Genomic DNA, 18290 nt, shown 5'->3' with positions numbered 1-18290 from the left:
ATTAATCTTATCTGTAGAAAACCTCTTCAGTGTTGAGTAATGAAAGTTATCTATCTTATCTTTCATAATTGCCTTTATCTCTTTCTTTGTATTTCTCATCATTACTTCCCATGATATTCTAGATCTCTTGTTTTTCCAAATGAATTTTGTAATCCAGCTCTATAAAGTATCCCCTTGATAATTTTATTAATATAGCATTAAAAGTGTAAATTAATTTAGGTAGTCAATTTGGTTAAGAACACATCTCTAACCATAGTCATGAGAGGTATATGATCTGCTTCTCTCAATTTTTTTAGGATAGATCTGTATTGAAATATAAGATCCCTAAAGCTACCTATCATAATCCTGCCTTTCTCTGATGTCTCATTAGTGCATGCCTGCATGACTGCAATAGTTTCCTGCTGGTGAATGTGCCTTCTTCAAGTCTCTCCCTGCTCCAATCCATTCCCTACCAAAATGACTTTCCTAAAGAGCAGGATTGATCATGTCACATTCATACACACAAACCCCAACACTCAATAAACTCCAAAGACTCCATATTGCCTCAAGGAGCAAATATAAATATAAAATAATATAAAATGCTGTTTCTAACATTATGAAGGATAACCTAGCCCCATCTTATCTTTCCAGTCTCTTATACCTTACTTCCTAACACATTAACTTTGATCCAGTAACACTGGCCTCCTGGCAATTCCAAAAACAAAATACATGACACCTCCTGGTTCTGGGCATTTCTCTAGCTGTCCCCCATGCCTGCAACAAACTTTCCCTTCTCCTCTCCAACTACTCTGATCTCTCTAGCTTCCTTAAAATCCCAACTAAAATCTCACCTTTTATAGGAAAAGCCTTCCCTAATCCCTCTTAATTCCAATGGTTTCCCTCTTTTAATTATTTCCTATTTATCCTGTATTTATCTGCCCTTTCACAGAGGGAAGTCTTCACATGCTTGGGGTAAACATCTCCCTAACTCACCAACTGTTTTAAGCCCTGGCAGACACTCTCAACCTGGTTTAGCCAATCTACCAAGATGGTTTTATTGGGGTGTGGCTGTTATACATGCTATAGTTTCTTGGAGCTATAGGTGAGAACTAGTTGAAAAGAGGATACCAAAAGTAAATGAGAAACCCTGAAAAGCTCTCAGCAAGACCACATGAAAGGTATTAGTCCTCTATGAAAATCCTATAGACTCTGTTCTAATAGCCATAAAGATGGCTAAATGAGAAGCTATATAGCACTTAGAGCTTGGTCAGATATTAAAGTCATCCACTGCATCCCAAGCCATTACCAGTCCTGCTGACTTTTGTTTTGCCACTGGATTAATGACTTTGGAAGAGACAATCTTGCAAAATTCTGCCTCATTTAAATCCAGTTTACGAGCAGGTCAACAAAGGACAAACAATATTTACCCTATATAGGCTTGCTCTGTATATGTGTATTTTCATATTGTTTCCTCCATTAAATTGGAAATTCTATCAGGGCAGGGACTCTCATTAGTCTCCTTTTTGAAACCAAACCCATTACTTTACCCTATGAAGGTGATTAATAAATGTTTATTTAATTGAATTTAAATGAACTAAATGTCCAAAACAAAAAACCCAGTAACACCTTATAACCTACAGTTTTCAATAATTTTTTTTAAAAATCACAAATTATTGTTTTTCTTGGATGGCATCAAGTTCAAAAAAAAATTTTTTTTTAAAAAGTCAAAGTATTAGATATATTTACAGAATTCTTAATTATATTAAGGATTACTTAAATGAAGGAAGTCGAATATTTGTTCTCCATTTCCATTGCTGAAAGACATATGAAGAATGGTATGATATATTTAGATGGTGCAATTATCTTTATAGACTGTAAAACATCAAAAGGAGTTAAGGAAACTCAGTCTTTATACTTTTTTCTGTTAGATTCAGATTAAGATAGGTTACAATACAATGTTTACCTCATGGCTACTACTTTATTCCCAACATTACCACAAATGAGTCAATTTCCATAAACATTTTAGAACCTATTTTATTAAAGAGCACTAAGGATATCAATCAATAAAACTATCAACAAATACTTATTAGCAAGTCAATAATAAGCACCTGTAAATGCCAGGCACTGTTGTTAATATTGATAATATAAAGGGGAAAAAAAAAGTCCCAGACATTGTGGAGAACTTACATTCTAAGGAGGGAAACATCATATACACAAACTTAAAAAAAAAAAAAAAAAAAAAGACTGAATATGAATTTCTTCCCTTATGGAGTACATAGTCTTGGGGGATGGAGGGAGAGAGAGAGAGAAAGGAAGAGATACTACACTTTCCCATAAATAACTTTTAATATAAAATAAGTCAACATATAATCTTTGCATTTCAATTGAGTTTTCTAAATCCATTTTCCTATATGTAAAATTAAAATTAAGAGCTGTTTTATCATCCTATTTTTAAAAATTAAGCAATTCTCAGATATTCAAAAAAAGACAATATATTTAACTTCTCATTTAATTGATCTAATAAAATTGACTATTACTCAGTGCAATATTTCAGATATATATTCAATTAAAAAGTAAACATGACATAGTTATACATAACACAGGAATATAAAAGTTGAATTTGGAATTTAGAGAATCTGTGTTCACATCCTGCCTCTGACACTGAATTAATTTGAACAAGTCACCTTAAACTCTCAATCTCAATTTTCTAATCAGTAAAAGGCAAAAGGTGGGCTAGCTGACTTTCATTCTAGCTCTAAAATCAGTATTCTATGAGATGTCTTAGTGTTTGTACACAACCCTAAGCTTGAAAAAAAAAAAAAATAAGAATACTTAACAAGAGAACACTGTTAAGCCTACTAAAAGATTTTAAGTATTTTATCTATCAATACTAGGAAAGGGTGAAAATAATATATTTAAAATCACAAGTTGAAAAGATGAAAGCAAATTCACATTCATGATCATCTAGTTTTAGGATGATATATTATCTTCATAGTATGATGTATTCTTTTAAAAAAAACCTCTCTATTCAGCTTTTTAAATAACATCTATTACTGTATGAAATGATATAGTCTTTAATTAATAAAAAGTTACTACTATGGGTATAACCTTACTGAAAATACTTTTAGTGCAACTAACATCCTTAAAAACTGACTGCAATCATACACTTCTGCACAATGTTAATGTTAAAGGCACACTATTAATTTTTCAAACATGTGGCTGCCTCATAAGTCCAGAAGTAAAACATGTTCATTAAAAGAGATGTGAAAAGATTCCAAGTGAACTGCCAAAACCAGCATAATTATGAAAATATTTAACACTGGATCTAAATGAAATCACATACTATATATAGATTTCAGTGATGTCATAATAAACATCCTAGCCAAAATGTATTAAAACTACTGCAATCCAATAAATCTGTCATATACCACAGAATAAACATCTTAAGGTAAAAAGAACACATTATTTTTATGTTATTTTTAAGGTCACCAACTATAACTGTTAGGATAAATTTAAGTAAACTAAATATGGATCTTCAAATGGGAATGGTTAAAAAAAAGAACAACAACAACAACCTAAGTCTTAACAATAACTAGCTTTTATAAATAACATGATTTCTTTGGAGTTTCTAAATGAAACTAAACTTGCTTTATCTTTTTAAACAAAATCTGTCGAAGTAAATAAATAAATAAGCCCTGCAATTAATGTAATTCACAAATAGTTATATTTGCTAAGTTTTATTTTTAAACTCAAACATTCATGTTGATTGCAAAATTATCCTAATAAATAGGTAACTGGAATAGGCCCCAGTAGGGCCTTTATTAAAGCTGTTAATTCAGTCTTCCGATAAAGAGGGCCATGAGAGTACTGACTCAAAGGTCTCCTGGAGGGAAATAACAGAGTAACCAGAGTAGCAATCCTGTTAAGCACAAAACTAAAGCTGTCAGTAAGCCAAAGAGCATCAGGATTGAGAAAGAAATTATTTAGATCAAGTCTCAGAAGGTAACCATAATCAAAGATTTCTTTATAAGAATGAATAAGGAGTGAGTCTTGTGAGAGTGGAAAAAGTATAGCAGGATTAACAATAGAGCTGATCTTTAAGGTAATGTCAGGTGAGTAAAGGAGGTTAGTCTGGCATCAATTTAAATGCTGCTAGAGAGCCACTGAGATCCCTTTACCTGTAGGATATCCCAGACATGATGTGAGATATAGACAATAAGGGATTGTCCAAGGGATCTCTTACAAGCCTCTTCTATTAAAAAGGCTATAGCTGCTACTTCCTGAAGGCAAGAAGGCCAGCCAGAAGTGACTGGATTCAAGGTTCTAGAAAAGTAGCCCACAGGACAAGAGTCAGGGCCTAGGAAGCGGACAAGGATACCTTGGGCATAGCCATGCCTTTCATCTATACAAAGATAGAAAGGTATGGCAAGAATGGGGAACACTAAAGCTGGAGCAAAAGAAAGGCAACACTTTAGATTTGGGAGTATGTTTCAAGAAAGGGTTTCCCATTCAAGAGAAGAGCTATCTGATCCATGGGTAGCTTCATAGAGGGGGGCAACAATGGAGTTAAAAGAGGTATCCAGAGCCAGCAAAATCTAGCCATGCCAAGGAAAATCCTTAGCTGTCTCTTAATGACTGGTTGGGGAATGGAGGATAGCTGCAGTTCTAGATAGGGCTTGAGAAAATATTGTTTCTTGTGGGAGTTATCTTGTGGTATTTTTAAGACATATGAAGATGGGGGTTGCCTTGAAGGTCTTTCCCAGTACGCCATCTTCCCAAACCTCCAGGTTTACAAGGTTTTGGAAAAATAAGAGGCAGCAAAGAAGCAGGTAGCATCAAGAAGTGCTAGCTGAAGGAATAACATAAAATTTGAGCCAAGCCCAGATATAAGGTCTCGGCCAAGCAGGGGACATGGACATTCAGGAAAGACCAAAACTGAAAGGACAAAAAGGTCTAAGCATAGGCCAAAGGTATTAAACAATTTCCAGCTGAGGGTTTGCCATGTAAACCTGATGTGGGTGCGGTCCCTCTAAGATTCCTTTCTTTCTGATTCCCAACCCCTCCTAATTAATGTTTTGATTTTATTTATTTATTTTTTTTTATTCACAAATCCTGATCCCTTTGAATTTCAATAGAAGATCTGGACGTGAGCCAACCTAGGACTATACCCACAGGCCCCTCTCGCCAAATCTCCCATTATAAAAGGGGCCAAGCAGGGACCCCCTCTTTGCAGAGGTCCCAAACATGCTAGCTATGGACCCTCTGTCCAGTGGACACTCTCTGTCCGGTGCCATTCCTATCTCTACCTTCGCCTATTTCTTTAACTATGCTTTACCTTACTTCTAAACCCCATAATAAATCTCTTTTATCAAGCTAACTTTTCGGGCCAATAAATGCTTTTATTGGGGACTTGCACCGCCACTAGACCTCATTTAACCCCATATCCTTGTGCCAAATCCAATGGGGTTGCAGGGGAACTCTATTTGACTCTCTGTACCTCGAACCTGCCACTAGACCTCAATTAATCCCTAATTTCATTTAGGTACCCCATATCTAGACCTCATTAAGCCTAAAGGAGTTGAGGAGACATAAAGGCGCCACCTGAGAAGAAATGAGAACAGACTAAGTGGTTCCTATATTTATCAAGAAGATAGACTTAATTTCTATATCCCAAGTCACCCATAGTTCAGCCAGAGAGATGTTCAAGGAGGAAACCAGGCTTCCCTGAGGCCCTGTCAGTCCTAGTCCTGAGGATCTCAAGTGGTAGGAAGCTAAGTTGCCAGCTTCAGACCTCCTGCATTTCCACCCTGGTGGCAAGTCTAGGTTCCATTGTCCCTCCCAGTTATAGAGAGGCAAGGCCTGGGAGGTTGCCGTGGATGTGAGGATTTGACTGGACAGTCTTCGGACCAATATCCAACCTTCTTACATTTAAAACAAGATTTAGGGAGATAAGAGCCATAATTCTGATCAGGCCATCTCTGAAGCAGTGGCCAAAGACTGAATCTTTGATCTAATACTCCGATCTTTCTCTTCCACTGATGCCCAGTCTTTGTTATTATAGACCTTAAAGGCCACATCAAGCAATTCCCAAAGGGAAATTTGGAGTTCCTTTTCAAGTTTTTGGACCTTCCAGCAAATGTTCAAGGCTGAATTCAAATGAAATGCATGGCAAAGTCTACGGACCCCACAGGGAATTCAGTATAAAGATCAATGAACTTGACTATAATATCCTGGAGTGTGTCCCTAAAAGCAACAGGGTTTTTCTCTGAGCCCTGCAGGATGCTAGTTAGTATTAAGAACTCACAGCTAACAAATTCCCTGATCCATCCATTTTCCAATTTGTCTTAATCCCAAATTACATAATAAAATTCTAAGAGAGTCATATTTTACTTCAAATGAATAGATTCAATGACTGAAATGTGATTGTTTTCCCAAATGATAATATATACAGAATCTCTATTTATAATTTCAATTATTTAGTATTATGTGTATAATGCTGGAGAAACTGAGCAAGACAGAGATTAGAGAACAATTTAATAATTTATTAAATGGAGACATTTACTGGGACCAAATGGATCCATGGTTGGTCCCAGAGCTGAACGAAACTATCAAAAGAATCCAGCACTGAGTATTGGGACAGCAAGATTTTTATAGGATAACAAGAACAATGACATAATGGGGGAGGTACCTGGATGGGGATAACCTAATGAGGGGAGACACCTAGGATGACACAATGTAGGGAGGTATACTGGAGAGGTTACTGATATTCTAATGATGTCTAAAATGGATAGATCTTTATCCTGTCAAACATTAAGAGGGAAAGGTCATAACCTGAGGGAGAGTAACTAAATAGGACAATGGAGAAACTGGGTCAGGACATTAAAAGAGAACTGTGGCATAACATGTGTTACCCAAGGACTATTTATTCAAAGAACTTCTTATCATGGGGTTCACTATTTCTAGCAATCCATTGATGAGATTTTAAAAGTGGCAATAATCTACCCCAATTATCACATTTAAGAATACATCATAACTTACTTAAAATATGGGTTCTGCAATCTCAAAAAGAAGCTGATGCTTATCAATTTTCTCCTAGTATCCTATAAATTCCTCAAACCTTCTAAACATGTTTAAACCTTTTCATTTTTGTAACACTCTCATATGCTCTGAAAACCAAAATCTTTGATATTCTTTCTTCACTCTTCTCCTATTTCTCTTTCTAAATCTATAAAAAATCTTTTATTCAGACTAGACAACTTAACTTTGTTCACTTAAATATTCCTTGCTCACTCAAACATCCTAGACTATATTCATTATGCTGAATATTTCCTTCATAGTACTGGTACTATCATTGGTCTCTCCCTTCCTTATTCTTCCCCCTCCCCCAACTGTGATGTCCAACAATCTGCTCCACTGCCTCAAGGGCCCTAACTAGAGCAAATCTCCTCCCCCAGGACAGGAACTATCTTACCTGCTGAGTAATATCTATCTAACCTGTTCTCCCACTGCAGCAATGATTGCATTCTAAAAAGACTTTATTTAAACCAATTAAAATACTATTTTGTCCTTCAAATCAGTAACAAAATACATAAAAATGGAAGCCTTTTCAAAACTTGATGCCTGCTACATATTAACCAGGGCACTGCAAATTAATATCTATTTGTATTGCTAAACATCACTCAATTGCATTCTAATCTATTTCTCCAGTTTTCCAGCTACTTATAGTTCTAATCCCAAATTTGATAGCTCTGCTTTTAGACCAACCACCACCAACAGTGAAATCCCATTATCGCCATTTAAAAAAATGGCATTTAACTTTATCCAAAATGGAGTAATGATTAATAAAATTCCTTATTTAAAAAATTGTTTTAAATTCTTAGAGATAATTTTTAATCCCAAACACATATTACAATTAACTCTCATTTGTTTAGGTTGCAATATTTCCAAAATGTCTGCTAAATATATTTCATAGCAAAAGAATGTTTTCCCTTAGGGACCATATGGCTATTTCTGAAATTATTGCCCTTTGCTCTCAAGAAACCATGAAAGAATGTCATTTCTTTAAAAAAAAATTTCTTAGAACAAAAACAAAGCAAAAACTGGATTTAAGTATGTTCATTAAATATTTTGCCACAAACCCATTTCATGTTTACAGAACAATAATAGCTTCATCTCAAAATATTCCACATGTTCTTTACCAAGTTACCTTTAGGAAGATACGTCCAGCTCAAATATAATAATTTTAGAATAACAAAGTTTCATAAATAATCAAGTCACCTATTACGTGAATACTACTCCTTCTTCTCCCATGAGTAAACAAAAGAGAAGAATAGCAGGACAAAAAGAAGAATAAGACTCAGAGAATGTTACTGAGAGATACACAATGAAGGACAATACATTTTTACCCTTATGGAGTTTATAATCTTGAAGGCAAACTTTTTTTAAAGGAAGAAAAGATGCAAGACAATTAAAAACTCTAAGAAAATTGTAAAAGAGCATTAAGTGCATAGTTTGGTGCTAAGAAAAAGTGACAATAATCATTTGAAAGTTTCAGGGTTTTCTTCCTTCGTCTCAAAGTGAAATACAGAAAAAAAAAGAAAAAACAAATGCAGGCTCCAGAAATTTTGGTTATCATATACTACATTTATTAATACACAGTAAGAGAACCTAGAATGCATTAGGATAAAAAACTGACTAGTTTTTTTTTTTCCATTTTTTTCACCTCCTCACATTATTAGCAAAAGGCTATAGGAATCAGCTGCAATGCTTGATACCAAAAAGAAAAATACCTCTTAATACAATTAGACATTAAACTAAAATTATAAATCAAGAACATGCAAGAGAAAAGAAAGACAAGGGAAATATATTTTCTTTAAGATATATCTCTTCAGTTCCAGCCTGAGGGTCCTCCAATCTGATTATATACCTAAAACCATATTTGCACTCAACAAATAGTCACTATTCAGTTCAATAAACATTCATTTGGTTCCTGTTATGTGCCAGTCACAGATTTAGGTTCTAGAGAAGCAAAAAGAAAAATATAATAATCTCTGTCCTCTTAAGAAGTTTACATTCTAATGTGGGGAGGGGGAAAAGGCACAGAGATGGGGAGGTCAGAAATTGGAATTTATAGGAATTAGCTGGAGATAATCAGAAAAAGGCTTCAATAATACTGAGCTATACTTTGAAAAAAGCTAGGAATTTGATTAAGCAGAAGAGAGGAAGCAACATACATATGCAAAAGCACAAAGGAAAAAGAATCATCTATAGACAACAGGTGGCAGTCCTGACTTGAAGAATGGAAGGTAGGAGCCATACCATAAAAAGTTTTAAATGCCAACCTGATGATTTTATATCTTATTCTAGAAACAATAAGGAAAAAGAAGATTTTTTACATCAAGTACCATATATCTGTGTGGAGAAGAAAATGGAGAAAGAAAACAATAGGTTACTTACTTTAACAGAATCAGCAGAGCATAGGACCTACACCACAGTTATTTGTTGTTCAGTATGTCCAATTTTCATGACCCCATAGACCAGACAGAGTACACCCACTGTCCACAGGGTTTTCTTGGCAAAGATAAAAAAGTGGTTTGTCACTTCCTTCTCCAATTGATTAATTAAGGCAAATGGGGTTAATTGATTTGCTCAGAACCAGAGCTGGGAAGTTTCTGACACTAGATTTGAACACAAGTTATCTTCTCTCCAGGCACAGAGCTCTATCCACTGAGTTGTGTACTGCCTCACATTAGAGTTAAGGTTGGGGAAATATAGAGAAAGGGATAGATGAATAAAATGTTATAGAGATATGACTGACATGACTTGGCAACTCAGGGGAATTGGAGTTCCAGGATTTTCAAAATGGATCATTGTGGAAAAACTTGGAGAAGAGTTGTTTCAAGAAAAAAAATTTTAAGGCTATGTTGAATCTGAAATGCTTAGAGGACATAAGGGGAAGATATCAAAAGTGAAGTAATACAGTACTGAAGCTATTTAGAGAGGAGTGGGTTCAATACATAAATGTGAGTCTTTTGCATAACAATGACAAGAGAATGTTACTGAGAGATACACAATGAAAGACAATATATTTTTACCCTTATGGAGTTTATAATCTTGAAGGCAAAATTTTTTTTTTTAACGAAAAAAAGATACAAGGTAATTAAAAACTCTAAGGAAATTGTAAAAGAGCATTAAGTGCATAGTTTGGTGCTAAGAAAGAAAGTAATGGGAAAATTGCTGAAAATCACTAATAATTTAGAGAAAAACAAAATGAAGTAACTGAGATTCTATTTCATACATATAAGATTGGCAAAGATGGTTTAAAAAATTAAAATGATAGTTTTGTCTACAGAAAACAATCATACAAATGCAAAGCTAGTGAAGCTATGGATTAATTCAGCAGTTACCTAAAATAATTAGACTATATATTCCCTCTAACCCAGTGATATCACTATTAAGCTTATCCTATAGCTTATACCAGTGGTCCCTCAAAGTGTAGTCCAAAGAATCGTTAGGGTCTCTGAAATCCTTTCAGAGGATCTACAAATTCAAAATTATTTTTTATTTCTAATATAGTAAACAGCTATAAATATAACCCATGTGAACAAAAACTCTTTGAACAGATCCTTGATAATTTTTTAACAACATGAAGATACTGAGAACAAAGGTTTGAGAACCTTTTATTTGTTGTCATATTTGTTGTCAATTCTACCTCAGTGATACTGGCACTAGTAATACTAGCTAACAATCTGAATTGTTATTCATTATCATGAAGTTGTACATGACAAGAACAATAGAGGTAAATGTTATCAGTAATTAATCAAAGTACAGGCAAATGAGTGGCAACCAATGAGAATAAATAAGAGAAGACTGTAGTGCAAGGGCCAAAAGTAAGAAGCACCATTGGGAAGAGAGGTAAACTGAACAAGAAAACAGGCTATAACAAATTTCACTGAGTCAATCAGTGAGGTAAATAAACATACTACTGAATGACAAAAGCAAAACCTACATAATAATGACAACTTATGTTTTATTGCTTTTTCCTATTAAATGAAAAACTTTAAACTTGAATTCCTTCATAAAATAATACTAATCTACAAAAAGATTAATACTAATCTACAAAAAAGCATTTTATTAAATGGGGGGAGCCAAGAGGAGAGGAGGAATGAGAAACAAATTCAAAAGAGTGCATATAATCAATGGGAAATGAAGACCTGGATACCTTCCTGAAATGAAGGTTTGAAAAGGAATTCTCTGTTCTACTCTTTAATCAGAGGGGTGCCCAGGGAAAAGGGCATATTGATGAGGTATGAGTACCAAGGCTGATGTAGTCCTGCAGGATGATAAAGTACCTGTGTCTCAAGACACTACAAACTATCCACAGAAGAAAATTAAAACAAAATTTAACTTTTATAAGGTAACAAATAATAGATTTCTGTAAAAATAAGGCACTAAGCTTCATTAATTTTTCATAGAGATCAGAAATTTCTATCAAGGGCATTGCAGCATTATTTGAAAGCTCTGTTATATTTATGCTCTCACATAGGGTTAGTACTAATCTTAGTTTTCAAGATTACATCTAGAATAGTAAAATAAATGGTCTTCACATTATTAACACATTCAAAATAGAACTCATTATCTTCCCCAAAACACTTTACTCTTTTATACTTTCTTACTTCTCTTGAGAACACCACCATTCTACCACCTTCTCAAGTTTATAACCATAGCATTAACCTCAACTCCTCATTCCCCCTTATCCTCTATACCTAACCAGCTGCCAAGTCCTGCCATTTCTACCTCAACAACACTTCTCACATCCATCTTCTTTTCATTATTCATAAACCCACCACTTTAGTTCAGGCCCTCATCATCACCTGCCTGGATTATTGATTGCAGAAGTCCCCTAAATGGTCTCCTCGCCTCAAGTTTCTGCTACTCCAATCCATCCTCCAATCTATCCAATTCACTCCATTGCTGCCTGGGTTATTTTTCTTAAGTATGAATCTGGCTAAGTCATTCCCCTACTCTATCAACTCAAGGGTCTCTGGATTGCTTATCTAGAGCAATCCAGCAATACAGAGATTGCTTTTATGATAAAATATGAATTTGTTTGTGCAACTTTTAAAGATTTTGACAATTTAGCTCTAACCTAGTTTTCCAGAATCATTAATCTATTACTTTCCTTCTCACTGCAGTACTACCAAAATGGAGTTTGAACTGGAATACATTCCCTCCTTTTTGCCTCACAAAAATACAGCTCAAGCACCACTTCCTATATGATGATTTTCCTAATCAGTCAACTGCTAATGCTCTACTTTACTGGTTGTTGTCCTTTACTGTCAAAGAGGACCAACGTTTTGGGAAGTCCTGTGCCAGTGTCTCCTACACCACACAATCAATTGCAAAGTTCTTCAGAGAGACCTTGAAAATGTCCTTTTTCTGTCCTGAGTACTTACCTTGTATCAATTCTTTTTAAAGTAGTCTTCTAGGCAAATGTACATTTGGCATTCAAACAATGTGGCCAGTCCATCAGAGCAGTGCTCTCTGCAGTAGTGTTTGAATGCTTGACAACTCAGCTTGAGAAAGTAACTCAGTGTCTAGTACCTCATCTCACAAGTCTTTCTGGAGATCTTCAGAATGTTAAGAAAATTCAAGTAGAAGTATTTCAATTTCCTGGTATGGCACTGGTATGCTGTCCAACTTAAAAGGCATACAATAATGATCTCATCACAACAGCTCTGAAAACCTTCAATCTGATAAGCAGTCTAACATCTCTTCACTCCCAATAATTTGCTTTGGAGCCTACCAAACACTGAACTAATTGTTTATGCTTGGCTAATAGCTAATAATCTACATGTGTATTCCAGGAAAGTATGCTACCAAAGCAGGTGGACTTATCTACAGGATCCAAAATTTCTCTATTAGCTGTAACTGATAGCTTCATGCATGTATGTTGTGGTAGTAGTTGGGGGAGAACTGTCAACTCTAATGACAGATAAGAATGGAGTTAAGTACAATTTTGAGTGTGCTACTTCACAGCAGGAGAAATTAGGTCATTCCCCATCTCCTACAATTCAATTAACTCCCTCAATTAACCCTTCATGGATGGAGGGAGAAGGAGTAGGGGGAGAGGCAATAAAACAAACAGCACCACCTATGAAGCAGCCTATGACAAGATTACAAAAAGCACTAGTTAAGGCAAAAAATGAAGGACAGGATGTATCTGATTTAATAAATGCATATCCTGTGATTGAAGCACTTGACTCTTCAGGTCAACAAAGGAGAAGATACACTCCTTTTGATCTGGAAAAAATTAAGGATTTGAAAAAGGGTTGCACTCTTTATGGAGCTACATCATCTTATGTTAAGATTTTACTAGATAATTTGGCTTATGAAATCTTAACCCGTTGTGATTGGAAATCCATAGCAAGGGCATATTTAGAACCTGGACAAAACTTGATGTGGCTTTCGTTGTATCATGAATTATGTAGGATTCAAGCCCAACAACGGAATAAGCAAATTGGAGTTACTCTACAAGTCACCTTTGACCAACTAGCAGATGAAGGTCAGTTTGCAGAGAATTCAACACAGATTAATTACCCCATAACAGCTTATGAACAAATTGCTACTGCTGCTATAAAAGCTTAGGGTTTCCTCCCAGGGAAAGATGAAGGTAAAATCTTCACAAAAATCGAGCAAGGTCCCAATGAACCCTTTGCGGATTTTGTGGAATGTCTGCAAACAGCTGTCACAAGAACTATTGGAGAAAATGCAGCTACAATAATGATCAGATGACTGGCTAAGGAAAATGCCAATGAGGTTTGCAAAAGAATTATATGGGGACTACACAAGGATGCTCCTTTAGAGGAGATCATAAGGCGCTGTGCCACAGTGGGCATATATGCTTATTAGACCCAGACTATGATGAACATGGGAAGACAGGTCCCTCTTGGCAAGGGTCTTCTAGAGAAGTTTTCTGTTTTCAGTGTGGAAAAATAGGACATCTGAGAGCCCATTGTAGCTACAGAGATAAAGTGAGAAGACAAGGTGCCTCAGAATGTAGATTGACCCAGGGAAATGAGAGGTCGGGCCCAACTCCAAGACCGCAATCAAAAGACAGATGGGGCGTGATGGCAGCTGAGGTTACACTTTTAGAAGCTCAATACTCTGATGTGATCTATCAGCCAAAAAGCAATCAGATGGCAGAAAGGCATTACATGATCAATCAGCAGAAAAGCAATCAGATGGGAGAAAGGGATTACAATTGGAGAGGATATAGGCTTTTTTAACCCAACAGAAGGGCAGTGTCCAGTGCAAGCAGCTTCAATATAATTGCCAGGTGATGAGGAGAAATCCCCAAAGTGGTAAATAGAAAGGACTAGATAGGTTAACTGCTTGGGAGAAAGGGTTTGCTTGTATTTCTATAGATGGAGAAAGAATCAGATGAGTGCCAATGGGCCGTATTTGCCTTGTCCATCAGAGAGACACAGAAAGAGAAAAATCTGGAAACAAAGGAGAAGACCTAAGAACAAAATCTGTAGGAATCGTTGGATTCCCTAACACAAGGATGAGAATGTCGCAGGACTTGAAAACCAGCAGGAATCATTGGATTCCTTGAGATGAAAAATTGTTGATGAGACTATTACAGGTCTTCAAAACTTGCAGGAATTATTGGATTCCTGGCACATGAACTAATGGACAATAGATTCCCTTTGGATTATTTCTAAGACTTGTGGACATGTATAATTCCTCATGTTGATTCATGTTATTTGTTACATCACTACTAGCCTGTGTTATATTGCTATGTGCTTATGTAATTTATGTAATTATGTGTAATACCTCCCATATTGATGGATTTATGTATACCTATTTTAAGAGTGAGCCCCTTCAGAAACCAGCTAATCTGATTTGATTTCCCATTTCCTTTGGTGTTTTCATCTCCCTTCCTGAGAAGTCAGGGAGGGTGTGATCACCTCTTTTTATGGTGTTTTCACTCCTTTTTTGAGCAGTCAAGGAAGGCGTGATCACCTCCTTTTTTGAGGTTCTCACCTCCTTGAAGTCAGGGAGGTCATGACCACCTATGATCTAAAAACAAAAGAAAGCGGAAGATGATAGGATTCTTACAAGGTGCTAAGTAAGTGGAATTGAGGAGAGAGTGGTTAAATCTAGTTCAGCACTGATTTAATCCTACAACAAATAATGGTTTCCTACTGATATAATGATTGGTGTATACTCAGTGTGGGACATATAAGGAGGAGCTCTCAGGGCCAGACACAGAAGCCCACTAGAAACTCTAGGAGGAGGAGGCAGATTCATTCCATCTTCCACCTTTGTGCTGGCTGGAGGCTGAAGCTAGCAAAGAAAAGGACTAGCGGCAGGAACTCTCAGAACCAAGGAGAGAGATAGGCCTCTAAGAAAGCTAACCAGGCCCAAGAAAGAAGACAAGACTTGGAAAGAGACAATAAAGGATTTGGACTTTAACTCCTGGCTGCATTTGAAGTGATTACTGAACTGAAAAGAAACCTGCTCCCAGAGAACATTACATTTTAGAGAAGAATATTACATAGTCCCAATATAATTCTTCTACAAACCTCATTAGCATGTTCTTTAGAAAGTTGTCTTATCATAATTTCTGTTGCTACATTTTCACCAATAGTTCGTATGACAGCTGTCTGCAGATATCCCACAAAATCAGCAAAGGGTTCATTTGGACCTTGTGCTATTTTCATGAAGGCTTCCCCTCTATCTTGTCTTCCTGGGAGGGTACCCCATGCTTTTATAGCGAAAGAAGCAATTTGCTCATATGCTACTATAGGGTAATTAATCTGTGCTAAAGTCTCTGCATAAGGACCAAAACCTGCTAGTTGGTCAAGGGTGACTGGTATATTAATTTCAGGATGCCTATTTCATTGAGCTTGTATTCTACAGAGTTCACTATACTCAGAAAGCCACAAGTTTTGTCCAGGTTCTAAACATATTCTTGCTATATGATTGGAAATCTATAAATTCTAAACATGTCCTTGCTATAGATTTCCAGTCACTAGGGGTTAAAATTTCATAAGCCAAATTCTCTAATACCATTTTAGTATAAGATGATATAGACCCATAAAGAGTGCAAGAATTTTTCAGATCTTTGATAATTTCTAGATTAAAAGGAGTGTATCTTATTCTTTCTTGACCTGAAGAGTCAAACTCTTCAATCACAGGGTATGCTTCTATTTTTAAATCAGATGTATCCTGTCTTTCATTTTTAGCTTTAATTAATGCCTTTTGTAATCATGTCCTAGAGGGTGGACAAAGCTGCAGCATAGGTGGGTGCTGATTGAGAAGCACCACACTTCTTAATTTCATCAGCACTGTACTTATTAACTCCTTTATTGTCCAATTCTTCATGCTTTTCAGCTACTTTGTCAGTACCATCCCCCTCCTGTTCTTTCTCTTTTTTCCTTATTTTAAAACTTGTGGGTTTCCTTAAAGCCAATTGTATTATGATGTATATATAGAATGTTTCCTCAGGAATTGAATCAGGACCATTATCATTGTAATATTCAATTAGTTACTTTACCACTAATTTCCACTTATCTGGCTCTAGCTTTTCTTCCTTAGCGAACCAAGGAAACGTGCACTCTCATTTCTAAGAGTCCAATGATCTGCTCCCAAATTACCAACAAACTTTGCTTCTTTATTAACCTAACTATGCTTGCTATACACTTCCCTTGGGGTGGGGAAGGCTCTTTTCTTAGTATCTGCCCTATTTCATCTGAAAAACCAAAGTAACTAGCCCTTACCAAAGTTTCCTGTTTGTCTATTTTTGTACTCACCCCATTTCCTGGTTCCAGGGGCTTCTCTACTGAACTTACAATAGCATCAGTTGAACTGCTGAGTATAAGTCCTTACATCCTGACTCTCAAAATGTAGAGTGCTTCTTTCAGTGTTCCACATTGGGCACCAAAATGTAACATTCGGGGTTGCTTTCTGGAGGTCCTTTGGACAGGCCTTGGTCTCAGCATGATAGACACCACGAGAATGGTCAGGAATAGAGTCTAGAGTCTTTATTGTCTCCTTCACAGTCTGTGTCTGTCACAGTCTGACCTAGTTTTGATCTTAGTGGAGGAACGCAGGAGGCAGGAGAGCCACCAGGAGGATGGTCAAAGATGGATTGTCTCATTTCCAGTCCTCTCAGCCCTTAAATATGTTGTATGATTGCATCATTACAGCACGATATCTAAGTGTGAACTAGAGAACTATTATATCATCATACTAAGTACTAAGTATATGTGTGAACTAGAGAACCATGATCTCATCAATTCCAGAGTTAACACCTTGTTGTAAATATCCTTGTTTGAAGTACACTTCTCCAGAGTTCGGCCCCCTACAGAGAACCTGTTTTCTTGGTGTTAATTAGTGTCAAGGAGGATAAAAATGGAATCAAGGTCAGCTATCACACTGATGGCAAATTATTTAGTTTGAAAAAGCTACAAGCCAAGACTACAATGGAAGGAAAGTTGGTATGCAACTTTCTGTTCAGAAGATGATTGTGCACATTTCAGTGCAGTCTCTGAGGTGAAGATGCAACGGAATATAGACTGACTCTCTGCTGTTTAGTTAATTTTGGCCTAAAAATTAAAACCAAGAAAACAATAGTTTTCCACCAGCCAGCAGCACACCATCCAGACATGGAATCTATCAGCCCCCCCCCCTTTTTTTTTTTGGTATTTATAACACATTTGCTTATTTCACATATATTTATGTATATGTTTTCATGTTTTATGAATATTTCTTTAAGCACATTGATTATTTCATTTTTTAATCTTGATAACTCTTTTACCTATCACAATGCTTAATAAATGCTCCTTGATTAATGGAAAGAATAGTTTAATACTTTAACTACCAAACTGCAAATTTGTTTTCCAAATGTCAAAGCACACATAAAATGAACTGTACTACTGATAGCATTCATTTATTAATCAGGCAAAATTCATTTGATACTCAAAGCTGATGATAATATAAATATTTGTGATTTGTGGCTTAAAAGTTGGACTAAATAACTGCATATTAAATGAGAATTAATATATATTTCAATTTTGCTAGAAGAACATCTGAATTGTTCAAACTATCAGCAGCCTCACAAGGCAAAGAAACACAAACCTGCTTCTTCCTAGAATGTGAAAATAAATTATAAAGGTACTCATCTTTCATTTTAAATCAAGTTGATATTTTAAGGGGGAAAAAGATAAACTTCACAAATACAATATAGGTGAAGTGTGGCTTTTAATGGAAAGCACAATGGTTCAACAACCTAATATGGCAAT

General features: G+C 35.9%; 1 protein-coding gene across 9 annotated transcripts in view; it reads right to left on the bottom strand.

Annotated features, from left to right (window-relative positions):
- VPS13B (vacuolar protein sorting 13 homolog B) overlaps positions 1-18290 on the bottom strand; it is a 950112-nt gene that overhangs the window by 900781 nt on the left and 31041 nt on the right. The window lies entirely within an intron of this gene.

This window comes from Sarcophilus harrisii, chromosome 1 (genome assembly GCF_902635505.1).
Source record: "Sarcophilus harrisii chromosome 1, mSarHar1.11, whole genome shotgun sequence".
Taxonomy (NCBI): Eukaryota; Metazoa; Chordata; class Mammalia; order Dasyuromorphia; family Dasyuridae; genus Sarcophilus; species Sarcophilus harrisii.
The sequence above is the reverse complement of the archived record's forward strand: the minus strand, read 5'-3'. Positions and strand labels throughout refer to the sequence as shown.